Source organism: Oncorhynchus nerka, linkage group LG12 (assembly GCF_034236695.1).
Source record: "Oncorhynchus nerka isolate Pitt River linkage group LG12, Oner_Uvic_2.0, whole genome shotgun sequence".
Lineage (NCBI taxonomy): Eukaryota > Metazoa > Chordata > Actinopteri > Salmoniformes > Salmonidae > Oncorhynchus > Oncorhynchus nerka.
In genome coordinates, this window is record NC_088407.1 from 31225583 (window position 1) to 31238143 (window position 12561).

Here is a 12561-nt window from a genome sequence, read left to right on the forward strand (position 1 = left end):
TGTCCTGTTGAAAAACAAATGATACTCCCACTAAGCCCAAACCAGATGGGATGGTGTATCGCTGCAGAATGCGGTGGTAGCCATGCTGGTTAAGTGTGCCTTGAATTCTAAATAAATCACAGACAGTGTCACTAGCAAAGCACCCCCACACCATAACACCTCCTCCTCCATGCCTCACGGTGGGAGATCATCTGCGCACCCACAATGCGTCTCACAAAGAAACAACAGTTAGACCCAAACATCTCCAATTTGGACTCCAGACCAAAGGACAAATTTCCACCGATCTAATGTCTATTGCTCGTGTTTTTTGGCACGAGCAAGTCTCTTCTTCTTAATGGTGTCCTTTAGTGTTTTTTTGCATTAATTCAACCATTAAGGCCTGATTCACACAGTCTCCTCTGAATAGTTGATGTTGAGATGTGTCTGTTACTTGAACTCTGTAAAGCATTTATTTGGGCTGCAATTACTGAGGAGCTGGTAACTCTAATGAACTTATCCTCTGCAGCAGAGGTAACTCTGGGTCTTACTTTCCTGTGGTGGTCCACATGTGAGCCAGTTTCATCATAGCGCTTGATGGTTTTTGCGACTGCACTTGAAGAAACTTTCAAAGTTCTTGACATTTTTTGTATTGACTGACCTTCATGTCTTAAAGTAATGATGGACTGTCGTTTCTCTTTGTTTATTTGATCTGTTCTTGCCATAATATGGACTTAGTCTTTTACTTAATAGCGATATCTTCTGTATATCCCCCTACCTTGTCACAACACAAGGCACACCTGTTAATTGAAATGCATTCCAGGTGACTACCTCATGAAGCTGGTTGAGAGAATTCCAAGAGTTTGCAAAGCTCTCATCAAGGCAAAGGGTGGCTTTTTGAAGAATCTCAAATCTCAAATATATTTTGATTTGTTAAACACTTTGTTGTTTACTACATGATTCAATATGTGCTATTCTACCATCAAGAAAAATGAGTAGGTGTTCCTGGTAGTGTATATGTTACGAATGAGCAATTTGTTGTGGCTAGCACTAGGGGTTAAGGTTAGGAGTTCAAAGCATTATGGTTATGGGAAGGGTTAGCTAAACGAGTCAAGCTTATGGTTAGGGGAAGGGTTAGCTAACATGCAAAGTAGTTGCAAAGTGGCAAAAATGTTAAAGTTGTCCGTGATGAGATTTGAATACGCAACCTTCGGGTTACTAGACATTTGCGTTACACACTTACCCATCCACCCTGACCAATCGCACTCCTGTCATTTTTTTTGCCTTAAATAACCTTACATCTTATGTAACCATACCAGTCATAAAATATTATACTAATTTGAGTACCATGTGATCTCTAGTCTGAGACCAGTCTGGAAGAGATCAGGGAAGGTCATCATCAGGTCAACACCTGTATCCTCAGCACTGCAGAAGGAGAAAGAAACACTAAGCCTCCTTCAATGGTAAGAGAGGGACAACTTTTAGTACTGAGAAAACATGTGTCTTACTAGTGCTCATGGAGGTTGTGTATGAAGCGTAGTAACCCCAACATGTTCTCAGGGTAGGGCTTCTTTTTGTTATCAAGTTTCTGGATCAGTTCAGATGCCACCAGCGAACACAAAACAAAATCTGTAAATTGCGTACCTCTCAGTATTAAAGCCTTCTACGCACTCTTCCAGGGGATATCCCACTCTATTGTGTTAGTGTTTCCATATACTGTACAGATTTAAATATACACTGAGTGGTTCGGGCCCTGAACGCTGATTGGCTGACAGCTGTGGTATAACAGACCGTATACCATGGGTATGACAAATCATTTCTTGTTACTGCTCTAATTACATTAGTAACCAGTTTATAATAGCAATAAGGCATTGCGCCTAACAGCCCTTGGCCGTGGTAAATTGGCCATATAACACACCCCCTTGTGCATTATTTCTTAAATATACACTGAGTGTACACATTAGGAGCACCTGCCTAATATTGAGTTGCACCCCCTTTTGCCCCCAGAACTGCCTCAATTCGTAGGGTCATGGATTCGACAAGGTGTCGAAAGCGTTCCACAGGAATACTGGCCCATGTTGACTCCAATGCTTCCCACAGTAGTGTCAAGTTGGCTGAATAACCTTTAAATGGTGAACCATTCTTGGAACACACAGGAAACTGTTGAGTGTAAAAACCCCAGCAGCATTGCAGTTCTTGACACACTCAAACCGGTGTGCCTGGCACCTACTACCATACCCCGTTTTAAAGGCCCTTAAATCTTTTATCTTGCCCATTCACCCTCCGAATGGCACACATACACAATCCATGTCTTAATTGTCTCAAGGCTTAAAAATCCTTCTTTAAACGGTCTTCTCCCCTTCATCAACACTGATTGAAGGGGATTGACATCAATAAGGGATCATAGCTTTCACCTGGTCAGTTTGTCATGGAAAGAGCAGGTGTTCCTAATGTTTTGTACACTCAGTGTACAGGTTAAGGTAAATGATAAAAAATTACATCTGTCTCACCTTTGATCTACACTGATAGAAGGCTCTCTCCATAGCACATTGCTCCAGAGCTTGTATGCTGCAGTTGCTTGACTGGTTCCCCTACTGACGTCAAATTCCATTGTTTCAGAACACCAAACATCCAGAACTTTCAAAAAGTACTTCACAAACCGTTTGTTTAAAATTAATATTGTTACTTTTTTTTTGCGATAATATGTTCATAAATAGAGTGAAAAAACAGTACTATGGTACCTAGTGAAGGGTTTCCTTCTCCATGACCCCTTGTTTCATATATACTTCCTTTAACACCACTGATGAGTTTGTGGTTTGAACTCAAACAAATGCTTACACACCGAGACACACACACATTATAATAATGTTGCATCTATTATAAAGCATGTAAAGATACATATTCTATCAAATATTTAAATAAACCGTGTATTTTACGAAAGGATAAAAGGAACATTTTTTATATTTTTTTATAGTGTTCTGAATATTTACTCATGAACAGAAGAATGTGCTTTAAAAAATTGTGTTACAGATAGGTTTAGTAACCCATAGATTGCGGACAAAATGTCCTAAATGTAGAATAAAGGTTGTTTTCCTGATATCATGGGAAAAAGTGTATGTTAAGCACTACTTTGGTTTTGGGGGATTTATTTTCTTATGAAAGACAGTGAACACATGAGCAAAGCAAACTAGCAGTTTATTTACTATCTGTAAACTCAACCACAAAGTAATATCATGAAGGACAACTCTACAGATACAGACACCATGTACAACCAATTTGAAAGAAGAAGAAGATCACATGAGTCAAGTAATGTAAAAATGTAAGGTCAAACACAAGGCATGTGAGTATAGCTAAAAGCTAAATATATATTTAGAATATAGGCAGATAGCAGACGGGGGGCCTCGAGCGCCAAGACATATGATCTACACACACCGTATAAAGTGCAAAACTAATGAAGCCACTGATGATAAGTGAATACCAGAAAACCAATGGTGGTGATGAGATAAAGGCAAAAGTAAGCCTGGTCAATTTGTCGGCCCACTCTCTCCCAGTACCCAGGCTTTTTCTTGTCACATCTCACGCGAGCAAAAAACCATTTCTGCCGTATGTTCCGCACCTCTAGGATCCGCTGCAGTAGGCGGGGATTGCTCAGCCAGTCTCCATTAAGGTCCTTGTTTGGAATGTCCTCAACCTTCACCAGGCTGATCTCAGCATCTCTCTGAGACTCTAGGAGGACAATGGGAGGTTTTGTAGCAAGTACTTAGAAACATAGAAACAAGGAAAGATCTTGAGCATCATGAACAATCCCCTTCCTCCCCTCCTAGAATCAACATGGCGTTTACCCAAGAATGAACACTCTTATGAGGATGACAAAACAACGAGAGATTTCACCTCTTTGGCATTCGGTCTCTTCCGGAGTCTCCTCACGGGTCTTAGGAGAGGTCTGGATGTCGTGATCAACCCTGCTGTCCATATCAATCAGGAAGCTCACCAGCATGGTCTCCAGGAGACTGAGGCCCGTGAGGGCAAAGATTACGATGCAGTAAAGAGCTGGAGATGGAGGACAAATGATGTGAAGATGAGATGAAGACTTCACATTGTACATTTCCTATCCTTAATAACAAAATTGCAGGTTTATTGTGGGCTTGTGTTTAACAGTGTTACATGATACTGTGCGCAGCGGGCTTATGTTATCATAAACTGATAGAGATGTGTTCCTATAATCACGTAACTGCTTGACATGTTCTTTTTATCAACAAAATGTCAATTGTGGCCCCAGATGACCAGACTTGACCATTTACGGTACAAAATAACATGAAGTGCTAACAGCTTAGCCATGATCAAACAGTTCATTAGAAAACATTAGCCTTGCAAAACAGTTTTAGCTTAGCTAGGATCTATTGGTCACTGTCCACTGTTGTGCTATCACAGACTGGAACATGTTCCGGGATTCCTCCGATGGCATTGAGGAGTACACCACATCAGTCACTGGCTTTATCAATAAGTATATCAAGGATGTTGTCCCCACAGTGACTGTACTGACATACCCCAACCAGAAGCCATGGATTACAGGCAACATTCGCACTGAGCTAAAGGGTAGAGCTGCCGCTTTCAAGGTGCAGGACTCTAACCCGGAAGCTTATAAGAAATCCTGCTATGCACTCCGACGAATCATAAAACAGGTAAAGCGTCAATACAGGGCTAAGATTGAATCCTACTACACCGGCTCCGACTCTCGTCTTATGTGGCAGGGCTTGCAAACTATTATAGACACAAAGGGAAGCACAGCCGCGAGCTGCCCAGTGACATGAGCCTACCAGACAAACTAAATCACTTCTATGCTCGCTTCGAGGCAAGCAACACTGAGGCATGCATGAGAGCATCAGCTGTTCTGGACGACTGTGTGATCACGTAGCCTACGTGAGTAAGACCTTTAAACAGGTCAACATTCACCAGGCCGCAGGGCGAGACGGATTACCAGGACGTATGCTCTGGGCATGTGCTGACCAACTGGCAAGAGTCTTCACTGACATTTTCAACATGTCCCTGATTGAGTCTGTAATACCAACATGTTTCAAGCAGACCACCATAGTCCCTGTGCCCAAGAACATGAAGGCAACCTGCTTAAATGATTACAGACCCGTAGCACTCACGTCCGTAGCCATGGAGTGCTTTGAAAGGCTGATAATGGCTCACATCAACACCATTATCCCAGAAACCACTCCAATTTGCATCACCCAAACAGATGACACAATCTCTATTTCACTCCACACTGCCCTTTACCACCTGGACAAAAGGGACATCTATGTGAGAATGCGTGCTCAGTCCCCTCCTGTACTCCCTGTTCATCCACGACTGCATGGCCTGGCACGACTCCAACACCATCATTAAGTTTGCAGACTACACAACAGTGGTAGGCCTGATCACCGACAACAGTGAGACAGCCTATAGGGAGGAGGTCAAAGACCTGGCCGGGTGGTGCCAGAATAACAACCTATCCCTCAAAGTAACCAAGACTAAGGAGATGATTGGGGATTACAGGAAAAGGAGGACTGAGCACGCCCCCATTCTCATCGACGGGGCTGTAGTGGAGCAAGTTCCTTGGTGTCCACATCTCCAACAAACTAGAACGGTCCAACCACACCAAGACAGTCGTGAAGAGGGCACGACAAAACTTATTCCCCCTCAGGAAACTAAAAAGATTTGGCATTGGTCCTCAGATCCTCAAAAGGTTCTACAGCTGCAACATCAAGATCATCTTGACTGGTTGCATCACTGCCTGGTACAGCATTTGCTCAGCCTCCGACCGCAAGGCACTACAGAGGGTAGTGCGTACGGCCCAGTACATCACTGGGGCTAAGCTGCCTGCCATCCAGGACCTCTACACCAGGCGGTGTCAGAGGAAGACCCTAAAAATTGTGAAAGACCTCAGCCACCCCAGTCATAGACTGTTCTCTCTACTACCGCATGGCAAGTGGTACCGGAGTGCCAAGTCTAGGACAAAATGGCTTCTCAACAGTTTCTACCCTCAAGCCATAAGACTCCTGAACAGGTAATCAAATGGCTACCCGGACTATTTGCATTGTGTGTAAATTCATGTACATAATACCTCAATTGGCTGGACCAACCAGTGCTCCCGCACATTGGCTAACCGAGCTAGCTGCATTGTGTCCCGCCACCCGCCACCCACCACCCGCCAACCCCTCTTTTACGCTACTGCTACTCTCTGTTTATCATATATGCATATTCACTTTAACCATATCTACATGTACATACTACCTCAGTCAGCCCGACTAACCGGCGTCTGTATGTAGCCTCGCTACTGTTATAGCCTCGCTACTGTATATAGCCTCGCTACTGTATATAGCCTCGCTACTGTATATAGCCTCGCTACTGTTATAGCCTCACTACTGTATATAGCCTCGCTACTGTTATAGCATCGCTACTGTTATAGCCTCGCTACTGTATATAGCCTCGCTACTGTATATAGCCTCGCTACTGTATATAGCCTCGCTACTCTATATAGCCTCACTACTGTATATAGCCTCGCTACTGTATATAGCCTCGCTACTGTATATAGCCTCGCTACTGTTATTTTTCACTGTCTTTTTACTGTGGTTTTTATTTCTTTACTTACCTATTGTTCACTAATACCTGTAAGTAATCATTTCTCTGTAACGTCTACACCTGTTGTATTCGGCGCATTTGACAAATAAACTTTGATTTGTAGAGGTAGATGGATTGAGATTTGACATGGTACGATTGGTAGTTAATATTATTACCTATGAGTGGCAGGTCATCTGCTGTGGAAGGCAGGATGTCATTGAGAATCAGCAGTAAGACAGAGATTGACAAGAGTATGGTCACTTTGTAGCCCAGCTTTTCCCCCTTGGCCTCATCAATGAAAAAGGAGGCCAAGTCCAGGATGAGGAAAAACAAGAGTGGTAGTAGGAGGTTGATCACATATAAAAGGGGCCTTCTTCGTATGCTGATCTGTGAGGAAAATAGTAACTTACTGGATTGAACATGTTTTTTGAGAATGATCAAATACCATGAGAGAACACATTCCTGTTCAAGTTCTTGCTCTCTCTGATTTGCATACCTTGTAGACCAGCTTGTCCCAAACAATGTTGTTGTCGTAGATGAGCTTTTCCATGGACAACCTAATGCCCAGGAAGTCCCATTCCCCCAATGTAACCATGACCTTCTCGGAAAATTGGCTCATGATAATGCTGTTGGAGAAGGGCCCCAACTTTATACCTATCAGTAAAAGGATTAAAGAAAATCAATTATACCTCCTGCGTGTGTGTGTGTGTGTGTGTGTGTGTGTGTGTGTGTGTACCTTTTAGCATAAAGGAAATAAAGGTAATGCTGCAGTTCTGGGTGTCAAAGGGGAACTTAAAAAGATTCATCTTGCAGGTGGTGGTCAACCGGCGGCTTTCTGTCACATAGGCCATGCCAGAGTGGGCCACCTCTGTGTAGGGGCTCAATGTGATACTGCCTGTATCAGAAATGCTGAGGGTGCAGACAACAGTGTATCAGTATTCAGCTTCAGTTAGAGTTGACTTATTTTAAAGAGACATACTGTCATTAAATAATGATTTCTTTGCTAACATTACATCATGGGGCAACAGATTTAGTTTAAATTAACTTGGCATTAGATATCAGACTGCAGGTCAGGCCCATTGTGTTTTTCATTAAAAGCAAACAAGACATCGCTCTCCCCTAGCTGAGTAAACTCTACTCTGTCCATATGCAGTATACATCTCTGTGGAGTTGAGTTGCGATGGGTGTCGGCGGAGTGTACCACCGCCTACATTGAGTGACTATCAGTCGATACCGCTGTCCTTTCTTTGTTTGCTGAAATCCATACTTTTTAATATAACTCATCAAATACAAATCATTTTTCTCCTTTCTGTTGCTCTAAGATGGCGACTCAGTGCAAATGCACATGTGCAAATCAATCGAATCTCAGCCTACAATTAAAGTTGAATGAAAAATGATGGATTTCAGCAAACAAAGAAAGGACCACAGTTAGACAGGACAAACAGCGGTACACAGTAAGGGTTTAACAATTGACCTTTGTATAAGTATCGTCTGATAGCGACTCAATGTCATCACAGGACACTCCAGATATGTGTGGACTGAAATGACTTTACTCAGCTACGCTCTCCTATACAATGAAACATATTTGCCGTTTTTAAGACGCTTATGAAGAGAGCAGATTCCAGTAGGAAACACATCCGTTCTAATTGCTATGAGTGAAAACAGCCTTTTCATAGAAGTGCATGTAATCTATGGTACATCTTGTCCCTGAAACAGTGTGCTAAACACACACAGAGAAATGGGGTTCTCACACCCAATGCCCATTGTCAAGGATGTTTTGGATTTGTTATTGAACCTCTTGTCAAACACGCACTATTATTGACATTCACTAGAGTACTCTACACTTCGATTACTTTTGACATCATGGCATTGTAAGTGATAATGATATCAATAATAATAATCAATAATTTCAACATCCCTATGATGAATGGTACTCACTCCTCTAAGATCATGACATCTGGTATCCACAGCATGTCTCTGGGAACTGCTACGCTCTCAATCCCACACCAGTCATTGGGTTCCCACGATATCAGTTCATTCTCCCAGCCCTGTAAAAAAACATGGGAGTGAAGAAGCTCATGGGTGAATAAAACCACAATCTATTTTTGAGTCATTACAGACCAAGGTAAAAGCTAAACCTATGTGTTTTTATTAAAACATGATATAACACTGCAGTGAATGGATGGTGTTATTGGTCAAGAGTGCAATTGAGTCATGAGGAACCAATGACATTCATATCGATGATGAATGGTTCTTGTGTGTGATTAGGCAGGTTGAGTATTCAATATCTAACATGAGGAGAGCAAGAGGTCAAATGAGACGAAGACATTCACAGCCTTTTAGAGATGGATTGACGTTATATCAATATAATCTATAGTTACTGGGCAATTCCATGGTAAAGGAATTACGCTGAGGCTCATATTTTTTGCTTTAAAATCTATGCCAAACAAAAACCAATGATCGCAAAGTTAAACAAACCATACAACTCTATGTTAAAAGTAGTCCCTGTGTAATAATCGAATGTGTCATCCAGACAGACACTCAAAGTCGATCGCTGTCCATGGTGCTGAAGTTGCAACATGTCTATGCAGCTGCATGCCTATCGAATCGATGATAGGCTTTCTATGGTGCCAGGGCTTTGCTTTAGCTAATGGATAAATGTTTATTAGTAGGTCTGTTTGGTCGCAATTTTCTCAGGTTAAGCCTAACATTTCAAGAAGCTATACACGGTGTCACAATGCTGCATTTTTAGACCGCTGGCTGTAATGTATTTAGACCGCTGGCTGTAATGTATTTAGACCGCTGGCTGTAATGTATTTAGACCGCTGGCTGTAATGGATTTAGACCGCTGGCTGTAATGGATTTAGACCGCAGGCTGTAATGTATTTAGACCGCTGGCTGTAATGGATTTAGACCGCTGGCTGTAATGGATTTAGACCGCTGGCTGTAATGGATTTAGACCGCAGGCTGTAATGGATTTAGACCGCTGGCTGTAATGGATTTAGACCGCTGGCTGTAATGGATTTAGACCGCTGGCTGTAATGGATTTAGACCGCTGGCTGTAATGGATTTAGACAGCTGGCTGTAATGGATTTAGACCGCTGGCTGTAATGGATTTAGACCGCTGGCTGTAATGGATTTAGACCGCTGGCTGTAATGGATTTTGACCGCTGTTTGTAATGGATTTAGACCGCTGGCTGTAATGGATTTAGACCGCTGGCTGTAATGGATTTAGCCCGCTGGCTGTAATGGATTTAGACCGCTGGCTGTAATGGATTTAGACCGCTGGCTGTAATGGATTTAGACCGCTGGCTGTAATGGATTTAGACCGCTGTTTGTAATGGATTTAGACCGCTGTTTGTAATGGATTTAGACCGCTGGCTGTAATGGATTTAGACCACTGGCAATAATGGATTTATTTTTGAGTAATTGAATTTGACAATCAGCTACCAATGGATTTGGTAGCTGTCCTGTATAGGCTAACTGAACCTGCATTACATGAGCCGTCCTCGCGCTTTCCCCTAGCTTGGATAAAGAGTTGTTGTTTGTAAAAACCAGTCTATTAATGCCAAATAACACAGTCAGTCCACCCTCAAAACACTAGCTTACTAGAGATTGTTTCATTATGCAGTATACTATCAATAGCTACAGTATATACTGTCTTTAGCTGCAATTTAGGTGCTATTTATAAAAAAAATTTTTTTTCAGAAATCCTCCTTTTTATGTGTGCAAATTTGTGTCCACGGCTTGTAAGGTCTAGGTTGCGGGTCAACCTGTTTTCTATACTGTGTATTTCCAACCCATACAGTCTTTCCTGAGACATATTGCATTGTATGTCCATTGCACTGCAAACAATTGAAATATAGTCTTGATTCTTGAATGATGCATGCCAAGATATAGCAGAGACAAGAGACTGTTAATATTGCAACCACACAACTCAAACACCTGTTCAAAAAAGAAAACATGATTAACTGTACTGTACTTACCATTGAGATCATCACATGGGAGGTGAAGGTTTGGGACTTCTCATTCTGCAAACAATCAGAAATGAAAGGATGTCACAGAGACAACACTGGATGGAGTGTGTGGTAGTGCATGCAGTGCATATTGTGTATTTACTTACACAGGTATCATTCAGTGCACTGTATTACAAAGTACTGAAATCAGTTTAGTACTAGTCACTTTAACATACCAGTTAAATGTAACTAAATGTAATCCATGGAATCCCCAAAAGTAATTATTTATCATGAGAGAGCTATAAACAATAACTAGTAATGCTGCATACTCGAAGAAAGGTTACAATCTCACCTTTCTGGTAAAAATAGCTATACATTGCTGAGGTGTAGCCACTTTTGAGGACACAAGCACAAGTACACAGTACAAATATGATACAAATTTGAAATATTTTATATGATGTATTTCCTATTCAACAAAACTGTATGAATAAAGGCTCAAAATGACATATGCTTTCTAAAGATAGTGTGATAAAATTATAAAAGGGCTAACAATAAGATTTCACCTTCCTTATAACTGTAAAATACATATTTGTATGTTTTAGTGTTAGAGAAAATGTGCATATTTTCGAAAGGTCTCTTGATCAAAACTTTTGCCCCCATCGCTGTGAATGTCGCACAGAGCTCTATCTTGGCTTCCTGAACTCATTAGGAACTCGCCTTTCATCTCAAATATATTGTCCATGACATGGTTTAAAATCTGTGAATTGTTTGAAATGAATGACTATAAATTGATAGTGATGAAACCACTCTTCTGCTGCGCTACGATGTAAGGATTGCAGGCATGTGCTTTGTCAGTGGCTGTGACACGAGGTTTGGCTAGGAGTTGACGGACAGTCGGAAGAGCGAATGAAATGGTAGGAGATGTCTATTAACATACAGGACAAAGCGTGCATGAATGTATCAGTCAGTGGTCAATCCACAAGGAATATCAAACAACAGACAGTGTTGAAAGTTCGATCTGAATCTGTAAACTGCAGGGAGCTAAAAACACTTACCACATCCAAAATACCATATAGATAAGTGTCCACCATAACCGACGTAGGTGTTGTCCAGTTCCACACCGGCCGCACATTTGATAAACTCTCACTTTTCTGTGACAGACCCAGGTGATCTAGAAGACGATGATAGGAACAATTGCTCATACTTGAGACGCCACCTGCTAAGGAGATGAGGTCCCATATTAGACATTATGCTGGGTACCATAATAATGGCAAACAGGACCGGTTAACTTCCTCTCATCAACCAAGTGTACACTGTGCAACTCACGACTGTGCAAGGCATTAGCTCCGGGAGCTAACGTATGTCTACAGGTCTCAAGCAAGGTTACTCATCATGCGGAAAATGGCTAATTGAACCACCTTGAGAACTCACCCATCAGAGCCAGTGAATACAGAAGCCATAGAGCGATCATCATTGCTGTGTGTGCAGGCTCACAGAGTGGGGTCCAAGTGGCAGGGCTGCGTTTTTTTATGTGTGTGAGTGTATTGCTAGTGCGCATGACTCAGTCAACACCATCATTTTTCATTACTTTTGTCAGAGGAACAGAGTAATAAAAAATATCCATTCTGGTTCAAATGTGTAGTTCCGCCTATTGCCTAGGGTAAAGCCCCAGTACTGAACGACAAAGATTGGATTCAGTGAGGGTCTGCTCCTAACCTAGAGCTGAGAGGAGCAGCTTGTGATCAGTAGCCTCATCTCACCTCATGTTCAACACCACTGCATTTGTGGTTTGATATAAGAGAGAAGAATATGTGCGTTAGAAAATTGTATTACAGAGAAGTTTAACTAACCCATAGATTGCAGACAAAATGTCATAAATGTATAATAAAGGTTGTTTTCTTTATATCACAGGGGAAAAAGTGTATGTTAAGCACTACTTGGGTCAAATCATCTGCCCACTCTCTCCAATTACCCAGGCTTCTTCTTGTCACATCGGCCAATTTCCAACCTTCCATTCTTCAGC

At 41.9% G+C, this 12561-nt stretch overlaps 1 pseudogene; it reads right to left on the reverse strand.

The window, feature by feature from the left end:
- Nucleotides 1-3424: 3424 nt before the first annotated feature.
- On the reverse strand, nt 3425-12116 carry LOC135574170 (5-hydroxytryptamine receptor 3A-like; annotated as a pseudogene).
- Between the last annotated feature and the right edge of the window lie 445 nt (nt 12117-12561).